We start from the raw sequence: 23,678 nt of genomic DNA, 5'->3' as shown, positions 1-23,678 counted from the left end.
TGCTAGGCCTTTGGTTGAAAGAGAAATTCGTGAGCTCGAGCAGACTTACACAATAACAGTGTTAGGGAGAGCTCTTTAGGTTTGATTCCATCTGGGGTTACAGCATCTTAGGGATTATGTTTCCTGCAGTGTCTCTTGTGTCCCAGGATACTGGCTTTATTCTACCAGAATTCATGGGAAAATATCAAAGTTTCTGAATACCTCATACCTAGAAATCTTAGGTTTGCAAATGCCAGAAGTAGAAGCCCCTTTCTCTCAGTATACCAAACAAATTTCAAGGAGTAACCCTGAGATACTTTTTGTGTCCCCATGGTTCAACATGTCCTTCAAGAAGAGCTCCCTAATGGTGAATCTAGTTCTAGAAGGTAGGAATCACTATGTCCAGGGAAGGAAACTTAGCACTTGTCATCCTAAAGGAAACATTTTTGTTTCTAATCCTGGGTTTCATGTTGCACTCAGTCAAGGCCAAAATTAGAATCCTTGTCTTGAAAGGAGTAAAAGGAGAGTTTATTTTGGAGCAGTTTTGAGTGACTGCAGTCCAGAAACCATTTCCAATGTGGAAGCAGTTTCGTGAAGTTTTACAGATCAAAGAAAGTCATAAAGCAAGGCAAGTTCAGAAAGCATTGGTAGGTACGTCAGAGAGGCTGGTACCAGAAGATGGGAGAATGTACGTTAGTTGACTCCAACAGGTTCTTAATCAATTAGTCAGAAAATGTTTGTTCTGACAAAGAGTGAGCATGGCATGGCTATTCTGGGGCATTCTACTCTGTTTACTGAAAGTCTAATTGCTCTATCAGTCTCTGCAGATGCATCTTCTTTTCCAGAGTGTTTGCTAGCCCTAATGTGACCCAGCTCCACTATCTGCAGTTGAAACTACTCAAGCCAGTATGTGACCCTATAGTTCATACTTCCCCATTGTAGGTCCTGTGAACTACAACACATGCCATCAGGGTTATTGAGACTGATTATAATTCTATTCAATAAATGGGCTTTCCAAAACCAAAGCTCAATAAAGCAAAATAAAAGCAATAAGAAGAAATCAAAATAAGGAGAATATCGAAGCATATTAAGTTGTTCCAATAAGAGCTTCAGTTTGGGTTGATATAAACTTCAGATCACATTCTAAAGTGATAAATACATGCATGTATATGATTTATATGCATACACACATGCACATATATACACACATATGTATGCACGGATATTTTTAGTTTATTTTTATTAACATGGTGGTAGGTTGAATAACACTTTTAACTACACAAAAATGCAAGTACATAGCAGGATCTTCCTGGATTGACTTACTTAGACTTAATTAATGGATTCATTAACAGTAATATATAAATATCCATACTCCCTTACTTTAACCAATGCTTCTCTGCGAGTTTGTTCATTTCTTCTAAAACATATCCATGATTTTAAATAAATTTTAGTAGTCAATACACTCCCCAGTGGGTATACACATGATGAACTCAAATCTGAAGTCACAGGTAGTTTGAGAAAGGAACATTTTAGCCAAAGTGAATCTTGACACAGTTGTAATATGCACTTGAATTACTCAACTTTCTATGAAAATATCCAAACAGTATTAAGCTATAATTTTTAAAACTATCAGTAACTTCCTGTATTTTATTTGATAGCTCATAAGAAAATTACACATGCATTCACAATGCTTTCCAATGCTGTTTATGTAACCATTAACTAAAATTGTAAGCAAATAGTAAATAACTTTATCAACTTAAAGTATTTGAAACACTGTTCCTTGAGTCTGGAAAGAGTATGTGTGCATGTGTGTGTGTGTGAATTCTTTTGAGTGTTCTTCATGGTAATTTTATAGAACACATTATAAGTAATTTTTTAAAGATTTGTTTATTTATTAATTAAAATGCCAAATTACTAAACAAAGAAAGAATATTAAAAGCAGTAAGGGAAAAAGGTCAAGTAACATATAAAGGTAGACCTATCAGACTTACACCAGACTTCTCACCAAAGAATATGAAAGTCAGAAGAGCCTGGGCAGATGTCATAATCTATAGATACCTATTAGACCCTAAGGGAACACAAATGCTAACCTAGGCTGCTATACCCAGCAAATCTCTCAATAACTAAAGATGGAGAAACCAAGGTATCCGATGACAAAAACAAATTTACACAATACCTTTCCACAAATCCAGCCCTTCAAAGGATAATTAATGGAAAACACCAACAAAAGGAGGGAAACTATACCCTAGAAAAAGCAAGAAATTAATCTTCTTTCAACAAACCCAGAAGAAGATAACCACACAAACATAAAAATTACATCAAAAATAACAGGAAGCAACAATCACTATTACTTAATATTTCAACATCAATGGACTCAATTCCCCAATAAAAAGACATAGACTAACAGATTGAATACATAAACAGGACCCAACATTTTGCTGCATACAGGAAACGCATCTCAGTGTCAAAGACAAACACTACCTCAGAGTAAAAGACTAAAAAACAATTTTCCAAGCAAATGGTCCCAGGAAACAAGCTGGAATAGCCATTCTAATATCCAATAAAATAAACTTTCAACCAAAAGTCATTAAAAAAAGACACAGAAGAACACTTTATACTCATCAAAGGAAAACTCTACCAAGAAGAACTCTCAATTCTAAACAGCTATGCTCCAAATACAAGGGCACCCTCATTCATAAAAGAACAGAAAGCCCACATACACATGGAAGTTGAACAGTGCTCTACTCAATGATACCTTGGTCAAGGAAGAAATAAGAAAAGAAATCAAAGACTTTTTTAGATTTTAATGAAAATGAAGGCACAACATACCCAAATTTATGGGACACAATGCAACCAGTGCTAAGAGGAAATCTTTTAGCTCTGAGTGCCTCCAAAAGAGAAGCTGGAAAGAGCATACACTAGCAGCTTAACAGCACACTTGAAAGCTTTACAACAAAAAGAAGTTAATACACCCAAGAGATGTAGAAGGTAGGAAATCATCAAACTCAGGGCTGAAATCAACCAAGTTGAAACAGAAAGACCTATACAAAGAATCAACAAAAGCAGGAGCTAGTTCTTTGAGAAAATCAACAAGATAGATAAACCCTTAGCCAGACTAACCAGAGGGTACAAGGATAGTATCCAAATTAACAAAATCAGAAATGAAAATGGAGATAAAATAGCAGAAACTGAGGAAATTCAAAAAATCATCAGATCCTACTACAAAAGCCTATAATCAACACAACTGGAAAATCTGGATGAAATGGACAATTTCCTAAACAGATATCAAATACCAAAGTTAAATTAGGATCAGATAGACCATCTAAATGGTCCCATAACCTCTGAAGCAGTCATTGGAAGTCTCCCAACCAAAAAAGCAGAGGACTACATGGTTTTGGTGTAGAAGTCTATCTGACCTTCAAAGAAGAACTCACACTAATACTTTTCAAATGATTCCACAAAATAGAAATGGAAGGAATACTACACAACTTGTTCTATGAAGCCATAATTGCATTTATATGAAAACCACACAAAGATCCAATGAAGAAAGAGAACTTCAGACCAATTTCTCTTATGAATATCGATGCAAAAATACTCAATAAAATTCATGCCAAATGAATCCAAGAATGCATCAAAAAATGTTGGAAAAGCATTTGACAAAATTCAGCATCCTTTCATGTTAAAAGTCTTGGAAAGAACAGGAATTCAAGGCCCATACCTAAACATAGTAAAAGAAAAATACAGTAAAACAATAGCCAACATCAAACTAAATGGAGAGAACCTTGAAGCACTCCCACTATAATCAGAGACTAGACAAGGCTGCCATCTCTCTCCATATTTACTCAATATAGCGCTTGAATTTCTAGCTAGAGCAATTAGACAACAAAAGGAGGTCAAAAGGATACAGATTGGAAAGGAAGAAGTCAAAATATCACTATTTGCAGATGATATGATAGTATAAGTGACCCAAAAATCTCTACCAGAGAACTCCTACAGCTGATAAACAACTGCAGCAAAGTGGCCAGATATAAAATTAACTCAAACAAATCAGTATCCTTCCTATACTCAAAGGATAAACAGGCTGAGAAAGAAATTAGGGAAATGATATCCTTCACAATAGTCACAAACAATACAAAGTATCTTGGTGTGACTCTAACCAAACAAGTGAAAGAACTGTATGACAAGAACTTTAAGTCTCTGGAGAAACTGAAGAAGACCTCAGAAGATGGAAAGATCTCCAGTGCTCATAGATTGGCAGGATCAATATAGTAAAAATGGCCATCTTGCCAAAAGCAATCTACAGATTCAATGCAATCCCCATCAAAATCCCAACTCAATTCTTCATAGAGTTAGAGCAATTCTCAAATTCATCTGGAATAACAAAAAACCCAGGATAGCTAAAACTATTCTCAACAGTAAAAGAACTTCTGGGGGAATCAGTATCCCAGACTTCAAGCAGTACTACAGAGCAATAGTGTTAAAAACTGCATGGTAACTCTGTGAAGAACTGAGTTGGGATTTTGATGGGGATTGCATTGAATCTGTAGATCGCTTTTAGCAAGATGGCCATTTTAACTATATTAATCCTGCCAATTCACAAGCATGGCAGATTTTTCCATTTTCTGAGGTCTTCTTCGATTTCCTTCTTCAGGAACCTGAAGTTCTTGTCATATAGATCTTTCACTTGTTTGGTTAGAGTCACACCAAGATATTTTATATTGTTTGCGGCTATTTTGAAGGGTGTCGTTTCCCTAACTTCTTTCTCAGCCTGCTTATCCTTTGAGTATAGGAAGGCAACTTAAAGCAATTCTCAAATTCATCTGGAAGAATCCAGGATAGCTAAAACTATTCTCAACAACAAAAGAAATTCTGGGGGAATCAGTATCCCTGACTTCAAGCAATACTACAGAGCAATAGTGTTAAAAAACTGCGTGGTATTGGCACAGTGACAGACAAGTGGACCAATGGAATAGAATTGAAGATCCAGAAATGAATCCACACACCTATGGTCACTTGATCTTCGACAAAGGAGCTAAAAACATCCAGTGGAAAAAAGATAGCCTTTTCAACAATGGTGCTGGTTCAATTGGAGGTCAGCATGTAGAAGAATGCGAATTGATCCATTCTTATCTCCATGTACTAAACTTCACTCCAAGTGGATCAAGGACCTCCATGTAAAACCAGACACACTGAAACTAATAGAAAAGAAACTGGGGAAGACCCTTGAGGACATGGGCACAGGGGGAAAGTTCCTGAACAGATCACTAATAGCTTATGCTTTAAGATAAAGAATTGACAAATGGGACCTCATAAAATTACAAAGTGTCTGTAAGGCAAAGGACACTGTTAAAAGAACAAAACGGTGCCGGGCGGTGGTGGCGCATGCCTGTAATCCCAGCATTCTGGGAGGCAGAGGCAGGCAGATTTCTGAGTTCGAGGCCAGCCTGATCTACAGAGTGAGCTCCAGGACAGCTAGGGTTATACAGAGAAACCCTGTCTCAAAAAAACCAAATCCAAAAAAAAAAAAAAAATAATAACAAAACCGCAACCATCAAATTGGGAAAGGATATTCACCAACCCCACATCTGATAGAGGGCTAATATCCAATATATACAAAGAACTCAAGAAGTTAGACCCCAGGGAACCAAATAACCCTATTAAAAAATGGGGTACAGATCTTAACAAAGAATTTTCACCTGAGGAAATTCGGATGGCCAAGAGGCACCTTAAGAAGTGCTCAACATCATTAGTCATTAGGAAAATGCAGATCAAAACAACCCTGAGATTTCACCGCACACCAGTCAGAATGGCTAAGGTCAAAAACTCAGGAGACAGCAGGTGTTGGAAAGGATGTGGAGAAAGAGGAACACTCCTCCACTGTTGGTGGGGCTGCAAGATGGTACGACCACTGTGGAAATCAGTCTGGAGGTTCCTCAGAAAACTGGACATGAGACTTCCAGAGGACCCTGCTATACTTCTCCTGGGCATATACCCAAAGGATTTCCCGGCATGCAATAAAGACACATGCTCCATTATGTTCATAGCAGCCTTATTTATAATAGCCAGAAGCTGGAAAGAATCCAGATGCCCCTCAAAGGAGGAATGGATACAGAAAATGTGGTATATTTACACAATGGAATACTACTCAGCAATTAGAAACAATGAATTCACAAAATTTTTAGGCAAATGGTTTGATCTGGAAAATATCATCCTAAGTGAGGTAACCCAATCACAAAAGAATACACATGGAATGCAATCTCTGATAAGTGGATATTAATTAGCCCAGAAGCTCTGAACACCCAAGGCACAAATTGCATAACAAATGACCCCCATGAAGAAGTATGGAGAGGGTCCTGATCCTAGAAAGGATTGATCTAGCATTGGAAGGGAATATAAGGACAGAGAAAAAGGAGGGAGGTGATTGGAGAAGGGATGGAGAGAAGAAGGTTTATGGGACATATGGGGAGGAGGGATCTGGGAAAGGGGAAATCATTTGGAATGTAAACAAAGAATATAGAAAATAAAAATATTTAAAAAACCTGCATGGTATTGGTTCAGTGACAAGCAGGTAGATCAATGGAATAGAATTGAAGACCCAGAAATGAACCCACACACCTATGGTCACTTGATCATTGACAAAGGAGCTAAAACCATCCAGTGGAAAAAAAAGATAGCCTTTTCAACAAATTGTGCTGGCTCAATTGGAGGCTAGCATACAGAAGAATGCAAATCAATCCATTATTTCCTTGTACTAAGCTCAAGTCCTAGTGGATCACGGATGTCTATATACAACCTGACACACTGAAACTAATAGAAAAGAAACTGGGGAAGAGCCTTGAACACATGGGCACAGGGGAACGTTCCTGAACAGAACACCAATAGCCTATGCTTTAAGATCAAGAATTGACAAATGGGACCTCATAAAATTACAAAGTTTCTGTAAGGCAAAGGACACTGTCAATAGGATAAAACAGCAACCAAAAAATTGGTAAAAGATCTTTACCAACCCTACATCCAAGAGAGGGGTAATATCCAATATATACAAAGAACTCAAGAAGCTAGACTCCAGAGAGCCAAATAATCTTATTAAAAATGGGGTACAGAGCTAAACAAAGAATTTTCACCTGAGGAATATTGAATGGCTGAGAAACACCTAAAGAAACGTTCAACATCCTTGGTCTTCAGGAAAATGCAAATCAAAACAACCCTGAGATTTCACCTCACACCAGTCAGAATGCCTAGTATCAAAATCTCAGGAGACAGCAGGTGTTGGAAAGGATGTGGAGAAAGAGGAACACTCCTCCACTGCTGGTGGGATTGCAAGCTGGTGAAACCACTCTGGAAATCAATCTGGTGGTTTCTCAGAAAACTGGGCATGATACTACCAGAGGACCCTGTTTTACCACTCCTGGGCATATACCCAGAGGACTCCCCAGCATGTAATAAAGACACATGTTCCACTATGTTCATAGCAGCCATATTTAGAACAGCTAGAAGCTGGAAAAAACCCAGATGTCCCTCAAAGGAGGAATGGATACAGAAAATGTGGTATATTTACACTATGGAATGCTACTCAGCTATTAAAAACAATGAATTCATGAAATTCTTAGGCAAATGGGTAGAACTGGAAAATACCATCCTGAGTGAGGTAACCCAATCACAAAAGAATACACATGGTATGCACTCACTGATAAGTGGATATTAACCCAGAAGCTTCAAATACCCAAGACACAATTCACATATCAAATGATGCCCAAGAAGAAGGAAGAACAAAGTATGGATACTCTGGTCCTTTTTAGAAGGGGGAACAAAATACCCATAGAAGGAGATACAGAGACAAAGTGTGGAGCAGAGTCTGAGAGAAAGACCATCCAGAAACTATCCCACCTAGGGATCCATCCCATATACTGTTAAAAAAAACAGACACTATTTTTGAGGCCAACAAGTACTTGCTGACCAGAACTGGATACAGCTGTCATTTGTAAAGCTCTGCTAGTGCATGACAAATACAGAGGGGGACACTCTCAGCCAGCCATTGAACTGATCACAGGGTCCCCAATGGGGTAGCTAGAGAAAGGACCCAAGGAGCTGAAGGTGTTTGCAGCACCATAGGAAGAACCCAGTACTCCCAGAGATCTCAGGAACAAAAACATCAACCAGATAGCACACGTGGTGTTACCCATGCCTCCAGATGCATAGGCAGCAGAGGATGGCCTTGTTGGACATCAAAGGGAGGAAAGGCCCCTGGTATGGGAAAGGTTCAATGCAGTAGTATAGGGGAATATCAGGACAGGGAAGCAGGAGGTGGTTGATTGGGGAATAAGGGGAGGGGAGATGACTTATGGGACTTTCAAGGGGGGAACAGGAAAGGAGAAATTATTTGTAATGTAAATAAAGAATATATCCTATAAAAATTAAAGATCAAAAAAAAAGGAAAACTGTTTGCTGGCTGGCATGGAAGAAAACGTTAGATAAGAATGTGGTAATTTGGGCTACATATTCTCTTCTTTGCACTCAATTTGTGACTGACACTCTTTGTAGGGAGAGGGAGTGGGGTCTAATAAAGCCAAATCCCTTAAACCTGCTGATGATTACCAGGATTCCCTCTCAGACATCCATTTGATGACATAAAAATTAAAATGATAAACCTCCCTTTTCATGTCTACTATCTGAATTGCCTCCCAAATAAAATCTATCGTCAACATATAAGTATTAATATAAAACTAATTGGCATATTGATTTATATACTGCTTTTACTCCCAAGGTTTAATACAGACTTATTCAGATGGTATGATTTAAATTATACTTAATTTCATCTCATATTACATGTTTTAATAACCTTTCAAACTGTAGAGGAAGTATTCTGTACATTCCTAATAGAATCTTCTAAAATGACTATTCATTAGTAGGCTGGTGTTTCTTTATTGCATAATCTTTAAACTGAAGTTTCCCCCTCAAACTAAATGTTTTAACATTCTATGGTGATTTTTATTCAAAAATGTTAGTCTAAAATGAGTGATACCTAGGTTGACCGGGAATCTCTGTGTCATAGTTTCACCACGCCACTTTATCTGACAAGACAGCCTCAGGCCACATACTTGACTGACAATTAAGAGTTGGGGAATGAGCCAAAAGTACTCAAGGCTGAGGTCACCTTTCTGCACCTAGGGACACACTCCCAGGGAAACCATTGTCACCAATCCAAGGGAAGTATCTTAGTACAGAGCCCCCTGACGTTTAGAAAAGGTTTAAAATATATGACTGTATCTCATCCATTTAAAGTGATGAGAGGAAGGACAGAGGTTCAAAAAAAAAATCAATACCTGGAGGGTAAGTGCCTTGGCAATATCTTTAGGTGAGTGTATAAATCAAGCACATTGAAAGATGCCTGTTTTAGTCCCCACTCAGAGCAAGCATTCCCTTGGGCTGGCTGTATCTATATGCCACAAACACACCCACTACCTTCAGCATCCTATCTAAGATAACTGGGCCAAGCCCTCCTCTGTCTATATCCGCTACTACATGGTAAATACTAAGCTATCAGAATAGTACTGAACTTGAAATAATCTCTGCCTCTGTCTGTAGATTATAGTTTTTTGAAGGCTGGAGGTTTGTTTATTTATCGTATGCCTGTCAGTGCATTGGAACCCAAATGGTGAGTGTGTTTCTGCCTAAATTACTGCCCTTACCCCTGCTGTGTGCTTTTGGACACACTTTATCGGTCAGGTGCTTCAACCATGAGTGACAGTTTGTAGGGAGGGTCACTGGGACACTAATGAAGGCAAATCAATCATAACTACTAATAGGCCACCTGGACTCCAACGCTTCCCTGGCAGAGATCCTAAAAGTACACAGCGTATCATTTTTGGAGGAACACAAGAAACGTCAAAGAGGAAATAGAAGCCTCTGCTTGAATGCATTGGTTTGATGATTTATATGGCTGTCAAGAACTGTGAGGCAAAAAGACGTACCCTACTTGAAACACCATTCAACTCTTCAAGGTGTTTCAAGTGGCGTCAGTGTTAAACATATTCTGATATAATTTTCAGTATTTGATTAGTTCCAGAAGTACAGATGTAGCTTTGAACCTAAACTGAAATGATAGAAAGGCTATAATAGAAATTCTATAATAGCCCATTTCAAAAAAAATGAAAAATGAAAAATAAATCCAATCACAATTTCATGACAAAGCAAGCCATTTCTAGTCAGTTTATTCATGACAACCAATTTTACAAAGAGCTCACAAGATTGTATTATGTATTGTTTTCTTAATGATAACAATTTAAATTATACTTTGCTATATTACAATACTAGAAACAAATTTTGTGAAAAAAAGAGTTGTAGCTAAGTGTCATCTCCTTTAAATTTTTTCCTTCTAATTTCTTATTCATAATACATTTTTTCTAGCTTTTCTAGATCAGTGTTTCTCGACCTGTGGGTTGCGACCACTTTGAGAATCAAATGACCCTTTCCTAGGACTTGCATATCAGATAACCTGGATGTCAGATACTTACATTACAATCCCTAAGAGTAGTAAAATTAGAATTATGGAGTAGCAACAAAAATAATTTCACAGCTGAGGGTCAGTTCGACATGAGAAACTGTATTAAAGGGTTGCAGTGTTAGAAAGGCTGAGAACCACTGCTTTAGATTAAGCACAGATGTTTTGAAATGCAACCAAACTACATTCTTGATAGAGAAGGGACTGTGAGTTTGAATGTTGGAGTTTTTATAATAGTAAATTAGCAAAATTCTTCCACTTGAATTTCTTGTTTTATCTAAAGAGTGGTGGACTGTTTATCAAGCTGCTTCTTAGGTGTAAGATATTATGTTACAAATTTCAAAGCTCTTTGTGGTATATACACATAACCATTTGAAAATACCAGGATATTATTGTCAGTTACATGTTTAGTAGACATCTGTTTATACATATACATATACATAGTGTAAGGAATTTTTATAGCACACTTGTTTGAATAACACTAAGATATCCTGGAATAATCATCTGCTTGTTATAGAATTACACAAATCTAATTATAAATTTCCAGCCCTCCTATCAAGTAGTTAATTTAGTAAGACAAATGCCTAACTGCATCAATCCTCAGTTTGAATTATTCAGCACAGTACAGACAATAATTACCTGATACAGGAATAAAATGTTTTAATATTAACATTAATATGCATAATTTTAAATAGTACTTGGTGTACTGTTCCAGATAAGTGTTCACAGAATGTTATTCACTCTCTTTATATTTTATTAAGGATCTTTAGTAAATACCTGTAATAAATATCTTCAAATATCTTTAACTCTTACCTCTATGTTATAAAAACAAATATATCTCTTACCACAGTTGTCCATACACATAAACCTGGTTGGTAGGAAAATATAAATAAGATGTAACCACCATCAAAAACTAAAGTTTCTAAATTACTAGACTTAAAGCATAATGGTTGTGTTTGATTAGGAAAAACATTTTGAAATCAAGCAATGATCTGTAGTGAACTTGATCCTGGGTGTTTGTTTATCTTGTGATATGGGGGTATTAAACATGGGACTCAGGTTGAGGCTTGCTCTCAGACCTTCTGGACAATCTATAAACAATCCATTATTCTGTAAGATAAAAATTACAGCTATTGAATTGCTGAGTGTGGAACAATGTTCTTTTAACTCAATAAGGTGTCTTTTAGTCTATTTTTGCTTTTGTCCAAGTCTCCTGGTATGCAGAGAGCACTGAGTATAGGAAAAATATGTTCATTTACTTTAGATAACCTGATATAGATAATAAGTCATAAAAACACTCCAGGTTTTAAAAATATGGGAATGTTGTTATAAAGAAATAAAATATCTTATACACAAAAACTGTTCCTGAAACCCCTAAGTTCACAACTTGATTCATTGTAGAAGTTGATTCTTAGTCATTCACTGTTTTCCTAGGGGACCTGTATTTATTAAAGTAGACAGAATTTTCTTTTCTTGCTGACTCATTTTTTTTTTAAAGTAAAAAACAACAACCAAAGCCTACTATGGTTATAATTGTTATCTGCCTTCTTTTTGGCCATTTTACGTCCTGTAGCTAAGCTGATGGTATCTCATTAACAGTGGGGAGAATTTCTTCCAATGCGCCATTACAATGAGCTTTAAAGAGAAAATAAGGCTTAGATATTTTCAGTGACAGAATGCTCATGTTTAGAGGTCATTCCTACATCGAAAACAAAACTGAGGAAGATGAGAGAGAGAGAGAGAGAGAGAGAGAGAGACAGAGAGAGACAGAGACAGAGAGACAGAGACAGAGAGAGAGGATGTACTAGAATGCCTTTTCTCTAGGGCACTCTCTTTATCTCTCTGGGAAGGAAGAACCCTGATAATTAAATACCATAGCTGTGTATTACTAATGAGAGTACTACCCTCCACCCAAGCCCAGCCCACATAACTGGGTCTTGCACACTGCTCAAGTCTAGGTCCTTCAGCACGGAGTACATTTAGCACAGAGCAGAGAGGCTAATGAGCAGTCCTTGAAGCAATGGGAAACCAAGGATGTTTTCCATCATCAGATTTTGCTGCCACGCGCTTACTGCTGCTGATTATATTTGTCCTTGGGGCACTGTTTAAAAGATCTGCTAAAACTGAAAAATAATCAAACCGTTGGAAAGGAAACACAGGACTCCTTTTTCCAATAACAGACCAATAAAAAAGTATACTACACTGGCTAATTTCTGTCTTTCTAGAAGGCAGAATGGGGCTCTATAGCCCAAAGAGTAGCAGCCATGAGAATCAGTGTGAAACTGAGGATTCTATAAAAATATATCCCAATACTTCAAATCCAAGTTATCTGGGGACGCAGCAGCCCTCAGATGCCAGAAGAATGTGCAGAGTTTTGGATTCTTTAACCAAGATTCTGTTACTTTTCATCATCCTTCAGTATTTGGGAGTTTTTTGTTCTTTGTTTCATAAGGAGAGGCCCCTGGTCCTGGAAAGGCTCAATGCAGCCTTGTAGGGGGGAATACCAGGACAGGGAAGCTGGAGGGGGTTGATTGGGGAACAGGGGGAGGGGAGATGGCTTATGGGACTTTTGGGGTAGGGAAAACAGGAAAGGGGAAATCATTTGAAATTTAAATAAAGAATATATCTAATAAAAAAATAGAAAGAATTAGGTGAATAAATAACCAAGAACAACAACAACAAAACGAAGTACAATGCTAACCAGAAAAGTAGCATTTTCAATTTATTGTTATTAATAATTTTACCTTCACCTTATGGTGAAAATATCACACTGGATTTAGATGCCTTCACCAAAACCTGTTATTTGCATATGTAGAATTGGATTACATATGGAGAAATCCTGGGCAGGGAATTGTGAAACCCTTTTGCTGGCACCTCTGAATTCCCCTGCTTCCTGCTGCCTTGCTGGCTTACTACAGTTGCTGTGACCTCACAAAAAGTAGCTTCAGACATCAGCATTGGCTGAGCCCTCTCACCCTTTGGAAGTAATGAGCCTACAATAGTTCCCTTAAGGTGTCTTTGTATTCAGGGAAAGAGCGATCGTAGAGTAGCAGATGGACCAGTGAGACATACTCTCAGACCTGCCTGGGGCATGAGGTAGATGTTTCTTACTTTCTGAAAAAGGAATAATTGTACGTTGAAGGAATACTGCAGCATTTAAAAACAAGCTCACCCACCTCAGGTTTGCTTTCCAGTGCAGTTCTCAGACCTCTGCAAACAGAGATAGTGATTCATGTGGGAACGTATACAGATACCTGAACTGTTTCGTCCAAGATGTCTCCCGAGGGCTTCTGGTACTCTAAACCCTGCTCATCCTGTTAAGGATTTTCTTTTTTTTTTTAACTGGATATTTTCTTTATTTACATTTCAAATGTTATGCCCTTTCCTGGTTCCCCCTAAATTCCCTATCCTATCCCCCTCCACCTGCTTCTATGACTGTGTTCCCCACACACACACACTCCTGGCTCTCTGCCCTTGAATTCCCCTACACTAGGGTATCAAGCCTTCACAGGACTAAGGACCTCTCCACCCATTGATGTCCATCAAGGGCATCCACTGCTACATCTGTGACTGGAGCCATGGATCCCTCCATGTGTAGTCTTTGGTTGGTGGTTTAGTCCCTGGGAGCTCTGGGAGTCTGATTGGTTGATATTGTTCCTCCTATGGGGCTGCAAACACCTTCAGCTCCTTCAGTCCTTTAACTCTTCCATTGGAGACACTGTGCTTAGTCCAATGGTTGGCAGTTAGCATCCGCCTCTGTATTTGTCAGGCTCTGTCAGAGCCTCTCAGGAGAGAGCTGTATCAGGTTCCTGTTAGCAAGCACTTGTTGGCATCAGCAATAGTATCTGGGTTTAGTGACTGAATATGGGATAGATCCGCAGGTGGGGCAGTCTCTGGATGGTCTTTCTGCTTGATGGTATCATTGTGCACACCCTAAACCCATTGCAATAGAGAACATTGACCCAGGAGTGCTGCTTCTTTTTTTTTTATAGTCTGATTTAAATACCTAAATTATAATGGACTATGGAATGCTATTTGTGAAATTTTCATTAAATTTTTATTCTGACACAAATTTGTGTTAAGTGCTGGTTGCTACATATCATGTGAGGTCCTAGAGAAACAGAAATCAAGTCAAACTCTCAGTCTTGCTCCCATGAAAGCAGAGTGGTAATCAGAGAATAATACAGTAAGCTAATTTGATTTTAAGCAGTATGATAGAGAGAATAAAGTTAGCTTTGTGGTGCGTGTTCACTCATTCATTACTGTGATGGCTAGTTTTAATTGTCAACTGGCTGGAATTGATAATCATCCTTGAGATGGGTTTCTGGGCATGACTTTATGAGATCCATTGTAGAAAAATTTAATCCCTTCTTTAACCATTTAGGTCCAGGATAAAAGACACACATGCAACCTTTATATTTACAATAAGCCTTAATCAACATAATCTATCCTCTATGCTATTATGTCTATTTCCCAGCCAATAATCTCATTATATAATTTGCCATGTTTCATCTGAGTTGCTTTTAACTCCAATTAGCCAACCTATATGACCATTATTTTATGGCTCATCTAACCCATGGTGGCTTCATCCTCTGTTCACCTTTTCCTCCCGGTTTCCTCCCATGGTTCCCCAGCCTGGGAACTCTAAACTATCTCTATCTCTCTTGTGCCTAGGTATTGACTGTTTGAATCTTTATTCATCAATTAGAAATAACCTGGGGCAATGTCACAGAGTGTCACTTGGGTCTTTATGCAGACCCTTGACTCTGGGACAACCAGGTCTTAGGGACCTGCACTCAGCATTACAATACATAGCAACAGAGCCAACCTCATCAGAGATACTCTTGAATCTATTCGCTGACAAAGGTGGTAAGACCTGCCTACTGTGGGCAGCACCATTCTCTATCAAGAGTCCCGAATGCTATGAGTGGAAAAAGAGAGAGCTGACCATCTGCACTGATCCACCAATGTTTTCTGATTGGAGATGTATTGTATCACACTTCCTTAACTACCCATCCACGGTGGATGTCATCCCAGAATAAATCTTGCTTAAGTTGCTTTGTCATTTAATAGTTTTTTGACAGTAATGAACAAAGACACTGAGACAACGATCATGGAAAGCATCATATTTTCTGTAGGTCAGATGAGATGATGCTCATTTTTTAAAACCACCCAATTAGCCAGAGAAGTTGATCTATAGGGAAAGGTGGCAGAGAACTCCATATACTAACTAAAGAAGTAGCCACTGGGTAGTTCCATCCTTGAAATGATAAACAATTGCTCTTGACCCAAAAACATTGCTCATGGTGTCTAGACAGATGAAATCCAATGCCCTCATTCTCTCAAGTGTCATACATAGAAACTGACATGCCCATTGTTAATATATACTAGAAAATAGAGCTTCTCTTATTTATTTCACTAATTGTGAGGATTTTCTGTAAAAGCAGAAGGGTCAAATTAAACCAACTCAAATATTCCTGTATGTAATTGTTAAATTATATTTTGTCTCTTATAATACCATCTCTTTTAATAGTAAAAATTACCAGGAATTAAAGTCTAGATGGAGAAAAGTATTGAGTTCTGACTTTAAATTTGATGACTTGATTAAATGATTTATTCATTCAACAAGATCTTAGGTGCCTGAACTGTGGCTGCTATATCACAGAACTCTGAGGTGGTTCATACATGTCACTTTGTAAACTCAGGTTCCATACTGATATGATAACTTGCTCCAGTGGGTAGCTCCTCAGCACACCAGTTGCATAGATGTTTTTTTTTCCTCTTGCAGTTCTTCCCTAAGCAAATACTGTACATTCACTATGTACACGAAAAATGCCTTTTATTGGGCATCTTAAGTAATGCTGTGATGGTTATTGCTTGGTTTCTGTTCCTAGGACAAGGACTAAGGTACGTGTTTTGTATATCAAAGCAGACTTTCCCTCCAGGTTATCCCAGCTTGTCTTCTGTGTGTGTGTGTGTGTGTGTGTCTTTGTCTCTCTCTGTGTGTCTTTGTCTCTCTGTGTGTCTGTTTCTATCTCTCTGTCTCTCTCTGTCTCTCTCTCCCTTTCTCCCTTTCTCTCTGTCTCTGCCTCTCTCTCTTCTAGCATCCCCTCCCTCTGGGTTTCCCACACTCTTCTCCAATATCCAGGACAACTTCCCTGGCTGAGGGAGGTCCTCAGGGTCAGTGAGCTTGCCCAAGAGCAGCTTCCCAAGAAACCTGCCTTTCATATAGTCTAATATGACTTGAATTGGCTCATTTCACTGATGGAGAAATAACTTTTCCGTTTGAAGCACATACAAGAATATGCATGCTATGATCAAATACCATTATAGGATTTGATATACAAGGCTTGAGCTTTGCCAGAGTTTGAAGCAATATCTCACAGTCATGAAGCAGCTGATGGTTGTAGGGTTCCTTGCCAAGTTGGCCTTTGGCTGACATTTAGAAATGTGGACATTCAATCCTCACTATTAGACTGTGCTCACAGCACTAAAACTGCACAAGCAACGCGGGTCGTGCTGAACACCTGCTTTAATTCGGGGAGTCTGAGACCACAGTTATGTGTGGGACACTGAGCATTCAGTTACAGTTGAGCTCCTCTGATAGACATTTAACAAATCTTGCTGCAATCTACCCCTGGAAGATTTCCCTGCATCTGTGTGACTCAAGTAACGGACACTGCTGAAGAACTTCACAAGACTTCTTTCTGGTGGCCTTTTCCACTGAGTCTTTTCCCTTTTGTTTGCTCTGTAGCACACCACTGTAATAAACTAGTCACACATGTGCCTATAAAAGCGTTTAGAGTTCTAGTGGATGATCCCATTTGAGCACTGTCTGGGGATCCTGACGAATAACAGGTAATATGTGGAAATAATGGCAGATAACTCATGATGAATTACAAAATTTATTCATGTGTCATAGAAACAGAAGCTGTTCTCAACCAATCATTCTCAACCAATACTGATCAACCCCAGGGAACAATTTATAGAGCTGTCTTTGTTATAAAAAACAGCCAGTGAGAATGAACCACCGTGTGGAAGGGCCATCCATCTGCTAGGCTATCCTATAGTGGATAGCATGTCACCACAGCCAAGTGGTAATGCCCACTTGGTGGTCCCAAATGCCAATGGCTGTATACTCGAGACCCACCTGATGAAGAAGTGGACAGTAAGTCAACAAAAATTGCAAAAAGTTATAGTGACTAGAATGTTGGCTAGGAGTTAAGAGTACACACTTCTCTTGCAGAGAGGGCTTGCATTTGATTCCCAACACACAAGTCAGGAAGCTGACACCTGCCTTGCCTTGTGACACACTTTCCTAGAGAGATTCCATGTGCATTCTATCCACACCAGGAAGGCAAATTATGACAGTTCAGTATAACTGTGTGACAGCTCTGATGGAAATGGTATCCTGGCAGTCAGAAGCCAAAAATATACCACAAAGTCACAACATATGGCAAATCTCACACAAGAGCTTAAGCAGCAAGGAAGTGAGAAAGAGACAGGCTTACACAGGGTTTTTTGGGGGCAGAGTTTTCCAGTGGGCAGATTTCTGAGGTGGGGATTAGTGAGATTTCAAGTTTTAACCTGGTGGAACGTCCAAGGATTTGTGGGATTTTGAGGTCAGGGATCGGTGGGGTTTTAAATTCAGGGATTGGATGGTTATGGTGGGTTTTCAAACCTGGAAATGGGCTTGGACTTTTACCCTATAGTTACACCAAAGTCCATAGGTGAACTGAGAGTTTTATTGGGATAACTAACAGGTGTTTCTTACAAGGAGCAGGGAGGAGTCAAAATCAGTTACACCACTGAAAAGCCTACCTTAACATCAGGGATAATGCACAAAAATCGCAAGCTTAGCAATCTCTGAATAGCTTGCAGGCAGCTCCATAGCTTGGAGTACTTCTCTATTCAGATTGACAGGACAGGTGAGGTTGATGCATTTTCATACTGATGGAGAGACAGAATCATCAAGAGCCTTCCAAAGTTCTATTCTCCTAGACATGCCGTCCTTTGTTTACATCCTAAGGCTCCTGGGTCCCCTGGAAGGAATGTTTCAATTTTGAGGAGACTTTTATACAATTCACAAGTAATTCCTGCTTCAGGGGAAATCTAACATCTCCAGCCAACTCCAACACCTGCGCTCATGTATGCTTATCCACACACAGGCACAAGTAATCAGACATGGTTAAAAATAAAGATAAATTTCAAAAGGAAATAATTTTCAAAATACCTTGAAGTGCTATCAAACCTAAATTTCCTCAAAACAGCACTTTTCTAAGACATGAAAAACAAACATATCTCATACCATTTGCCAATTTACATGGTTTTTCATGGTTGGTACATAGAAATTTTGGAAACACAGGTTGACTCTTAATAGGAAAAGCACCTAAATCTACTTTTTGAAAGATGCATATGGCCTATCCAGAAACTCTAAGTGTAAGAAATGCTAAGATGTAAATATTGCCTGCGTGTACTGCTGCTGGTCATAGGAAAAGCATTTAGAACTCAGGGCTCCAAATCCCTGTTGTAATTCTGGCAGTGTGTTCTGGGGTCATGATACTTGTATTCAATAAGAAATAGTTCTCATAAAGCTAATACTTTATATTGCCTTTTCCTTGTATATTCTATTCAAGAATTGGCACAGATGAATATAGAGTCCTTCTCTGGAATCAGACAAATAAATCGGATCCACTTAGACCTCAGTTGTGGCTTCAACCTGAAGCTGCGCTCTGTTGTAGTAAATTTTAATCCCAAGCAGGGTTCATACTTTGCCTTTAACTAGTTCCCAGATATACACAACCTTCATATTTACAATAAGCCTTAATCAGCACAAGAACTGGGCAGCTATCTACCCTCTATGCTATTAGAATCTGGTTTCCTATGATAACCCCAGTTGTTACTTGCTATATATGAGCTTGGCTGCTCTTACCTCTAACTGCTCAGCCCTTAGGGTCACATTTTTCCTGACTCACCTAATCCATGGTGACTTTTTCCTCCATTCACCTTCTTCTCTCCCTCCTGTGGTTCTCCTCTGACCCTTACCTCAGGCATCCTAATCCCCCTCTTATGTCTCTTCTACCCAGCTATTGGCTGTTAACATCTCTTTTTTTAACCAATTAGAAATAACTTGGGGGCAAGGCCACATAGCATGACCTGGATCAAGTGAGAAGGTGGAGAAAGATAGAATCTCTGTGCATTGCACAATTAGAGGGAAAGGGAAAAACTGCAGTCATATAAGAAGATTACTAAACTGAAACAACTACCAAATGATTCTGCAATCCACTACTCAGTCTAAATCCAGAGCAAATGGAATATATCATCTGAAAAGTGTATTAAAACACAGACTCTACGCATAATAATAGAATATTATTTAAACATACTACTAGAGTAAAGCAATTAAAAGTACCTTGGTAGGCTGGAGTCAAGGAATGTCACAAAGTCACACCATGCAGCTGACTTAGCACAAGAGGTTTATTGGTAGAGAGGGAGAGCTAAAGGCCATCAGGAAGTGGGGAGGTGAGAGGGGGAGGGGGAGGGGAAGGAAAGGGAGAGGGAGAGGAAGGGAGGCAGACAGACAGAGATCAGGAGATAGAACTAACAAGACAGAGAAGAATGAAAGTAAGAGAGCCCTGGTGTCCACAGGGATCTTTTAAAGCCTGTGAGTGCTGTGCTCAACTTGTAGTAATGATGGAAATGGGCAATTACCTAAGCTGCCCAAGCTGCTGCCCCTGAGTCGCTGAAAGGCAGGCATGAAGAAACATACCTTTATGATTCTGTCTAAGCACAACCCACAGTAACCTGGCAACAGCCAGGTATGCCCCGCCCCACAGTTACCTGGCAATAGCCAGGTAGGCCTGGCCTACTATAAAAGGGGATGTTGGCCCCTCCTCCCTCTCTTGCTTCTATTGCCTCTTACTCTCTTAGCCTCTTGTCCTCTTGGGCTCTTCCCTTCCCCCCTCCCCTCTCCCATCTCTCCACGTGATCATGGCGGCCTCTACATCTCTACTCTCTCCCTCTCTCTGCCTTTCTCTGCCTCTACTACCCTTTTAACTCCCCTCCCCATGCCCTGAATAAATTCTATTCTATACTATACTGGTGTGTGTCTGGTCTTTCAGGGGGAAGGGATGCCTCAGCATGGACCCACTGAGGCACACCCCCTTTCCCCCACACCGCCGTAGAACATATTCTCATATATCTTTCTCTGTTTATGATCACAACACATACAAAGAAGGAGCATTATGTAATGTTGGACAATGATAATGAACTTGCTAGATGCTATGGTAAATGAAATATGTCAAGGTATATACAGAATATATACAGACCACTTGGTCTCACTTAAATATGTGAGTCTAAAAACTCAAACTCTAGCAACAGATTGAAGTGATGTTTAGTAGGTCCTATACTATAGCTTTGGGAGACATTGATCAAAATTATACAACATTTTAGTTGGAACAGAAAATATGTTCAAGAGATCTCTTACATACATGTCATGTTGGCTGTAGTAAAAGAGTCAATAATGACCGATAGATATGTATTGCATGCTTGAAAATGGCCAAGATGGTAGCTTTTCAGTGTTCTTAGCACAAACTTGAATATATCAAACAAAGCATTTGTTAATTTCCCAAATGTAACCATTCTGCAATGTATATGAATTCTATAACACTTCATTTGTGGTAAGTATAAACAAAAATTTCTAACTAAAATAGATTTTAAGTGATTGTACTGGCTAGTTTTGTGTGTCAACTTGACACAGGCCGGAGTTATCACAGAGAAAGGAGCTTCAGTTGGGGAAGTGCCTCCATGAGATCCAGCTGTGGGGCATTTTCTCAATTAGTGATCAAGTGATGAGGGCCCCTTTTGGGTGGCTCCACCTTTCGGCTGGTGCTCTTGGGTTCTATAAGAGAGCAAGCTGAGCAAGCCAGTAAGAAACATCCCTCCATGGCCTCTGCATCAGCTCCTGCTTCCTGACCTGCTTCCTGACCTGACTTCCTTTAGTGATGAACTGCAATGTGGAAGTGTAAGCTCAATAAACCCTTTCCTCCCCAACTTGCTTCTTGGTCATGATGTTTGTGCAGGAATAGAAACCCTGACTAAGACAGTGATTATGAGTGTACAACAGAGAAGTAGAAGAGAAATAAATTTCTGGGAAGATATTTTAATTACAGTTACAACCAGTTAGGTTTTTCTACAGAGAAACTGAGGGCATCCCAGCCATTGCTAGTACTAACCGGCTGTAAAAGTGGCGTGCATTCCTCTCAAATCACTGAAGAATAGACTTGTAAATAGGTTCCTTGAATAGAAATTCCAGTAAAGAATAGGAAACTGGTAAGGAAGGTAATTGGCCAACACTTAAAAGTACTGTAGCCCTTACCTCACCATAGGTGGGATTTACAAAGTGCTTTAGGGATTATGCACTTTATAAATTAGTGATTTTTCTCTCTCCACACTTCATTAACATAATAATTCTGGTGTTAACAGATGGAAAACTAGTTAGTGAATTTGCTGGAGCTTAGAAATCGCAGCAAGTAATGGCAGAGTGTGGGATCCAGGCAAAGCCCCTGCCTTGTCTCAATTTGGAGACCAGCTGCCTCCACAGAAAAGGTCCCTGCCGTTGAGACAGTTTCTGTACCTGTGGGGATTTCTTTCCTTCACCCTGTGTGCCTGTATCTAATTAGATTGCCACCTTGCCCTGACTCCCTTTAGTGTATGTCTAACAAAATTTGGTTTTGATTCTACCTTTTTTTTCTCCTGAATAGTGCTTTCTATATTAAAGGCAATCAGCAATCTCAATTTTGTCTGAGCCTCAATCACATGCAATTCATATATGTTTAGAACACAGGAAGTGCTCTGTAATAACCAACTTTGCTTGATGTTTAAGTTTTCCACTATCTGCTCTGCTGACAGTTAACTTCATCTGTTGAGTCTTACTGTCTGCTGAGTTAACTTCATTTGTTGAGATCTTATTGTTCCTGGAAAACTTTTTTTTCCCATTTGTAAATGGGAAAATACTATTAACTATTTACTAAAATAGTAAAATACTATTAACAAAATGGGAAAGTAATGAAAAGACTTACAAGTTTCATTCACAGCTAATTTCACTTAAAAATTTGTCAATGGTCAGATAAAAATAAGCTTCCCAAGAATGTGGTCCTTCTAACTTGTTAGACTCACATAAGAAGTATTTGTAAAAGGGCCTGGAAAGAAAACTGTCCTTACGAACACTAGCCCTTCTTGCAGAATGCCCCAGTTCGAATCCCAGCACCCATATGGCAGCTCACAACTGTCTACAACTTCAGGGGGAGCCATCACCCTCTTTTGTTTTTGTGGGCACTATGTGGATATGCACACCATGCATAGTCATACATTCTCACGAGCATACATCTGAATAAAAATCTCAAAAAGAAATGTTAAGAAATATAAATAAATACCCCAAATCCTTCTGGCTTCCTCTGTAAAGACTGGTTTATCTGAGTTGCTTCCTGAATAGTGCTCTAGAATGTCTCTCAGAGCTTCCTTTGATCTAACAGCACTAGAAAAATCATTCATGTTGCAAGAGGAAAAAGGGTTTCTTAAATGTTGTTCATTTTCCTTAAAATATTAGTTTTGATTTTCAAAGCTTCAAACTCTTTGACCACCTTCCATTAAAGCCTACTTCATTATCATGTCTCATTTCACACCCTCTCATACATACGGTGGGGACTGTAACATGTTAAAAAAGTGTTTCGTGATTGTTCATGGTCTGTGAGCAAACGTTATTGAACTTTGACTTTTATGGCATCTATATGTTAGCTTCTGCATTTATTGACATGATTTTCTTCATGTTTTTGTGTGTGTGTGTGTGTGTGTGTGAGAGAGAGAGAGAGAGAGAGAGAGAGAGAGATCTGTTTATAAGTTTACTAAAAGTATAGCAGTTCTTTAATTCTTTGCCTCATAGTTCTGGAGGTCAGTTGATATGATCAATGCGAGCAAAGGTGGCTTATCTTTGGCGGGCCCATGCCTAGGTATGCCTCTGAGAAATAACATCATGCAACACATTTAGTGTAAGAGCTTTACTGGGGAAGGGGAGAGCAAAAAGCCTTCTTGGAGTGTGCACATAAGAGAGTAGCATGTAAGGAGACAGGCAGGGTAGATAGGGATCTGAAGTGGCTGGGAGCCCTTTTATATGCAGTGCCTAGGATAACTCTTTTATATTGCA

At 39.1% G+C, this 23,678-nt stretch overlaps 1 protein-coding gene across 5 annotated transcripts in view; it reads left to right on the top strand.

Annotated features, from left to right (window-relative positions):
* The window catches only part of Pcdh15 (protocadherin related 15), an 840,767-nt gene that overhangs the window by 47,957 nt on the left and 769,132 nt on the right, over positions 1 to 23,678 (top strand). The window lies entirely within an intron of this gene.

Source organism: Apodemus sylvaticus, chromosome 19 (genome assembly GCF_947179515.1).
Source record: "Apodemus sylvaticus chromosome 19, mApoSyl1.1, whole genome shotgun sequence".
NCBI lineage: Eukaryota > Metazoa > Chordata > Mammalia > Rodentia > Muridae > Apodemus > Apodemus sylvaticus.
This window is presented reverse-complemented; position numbering and strand designations above follow the sequence as displayed.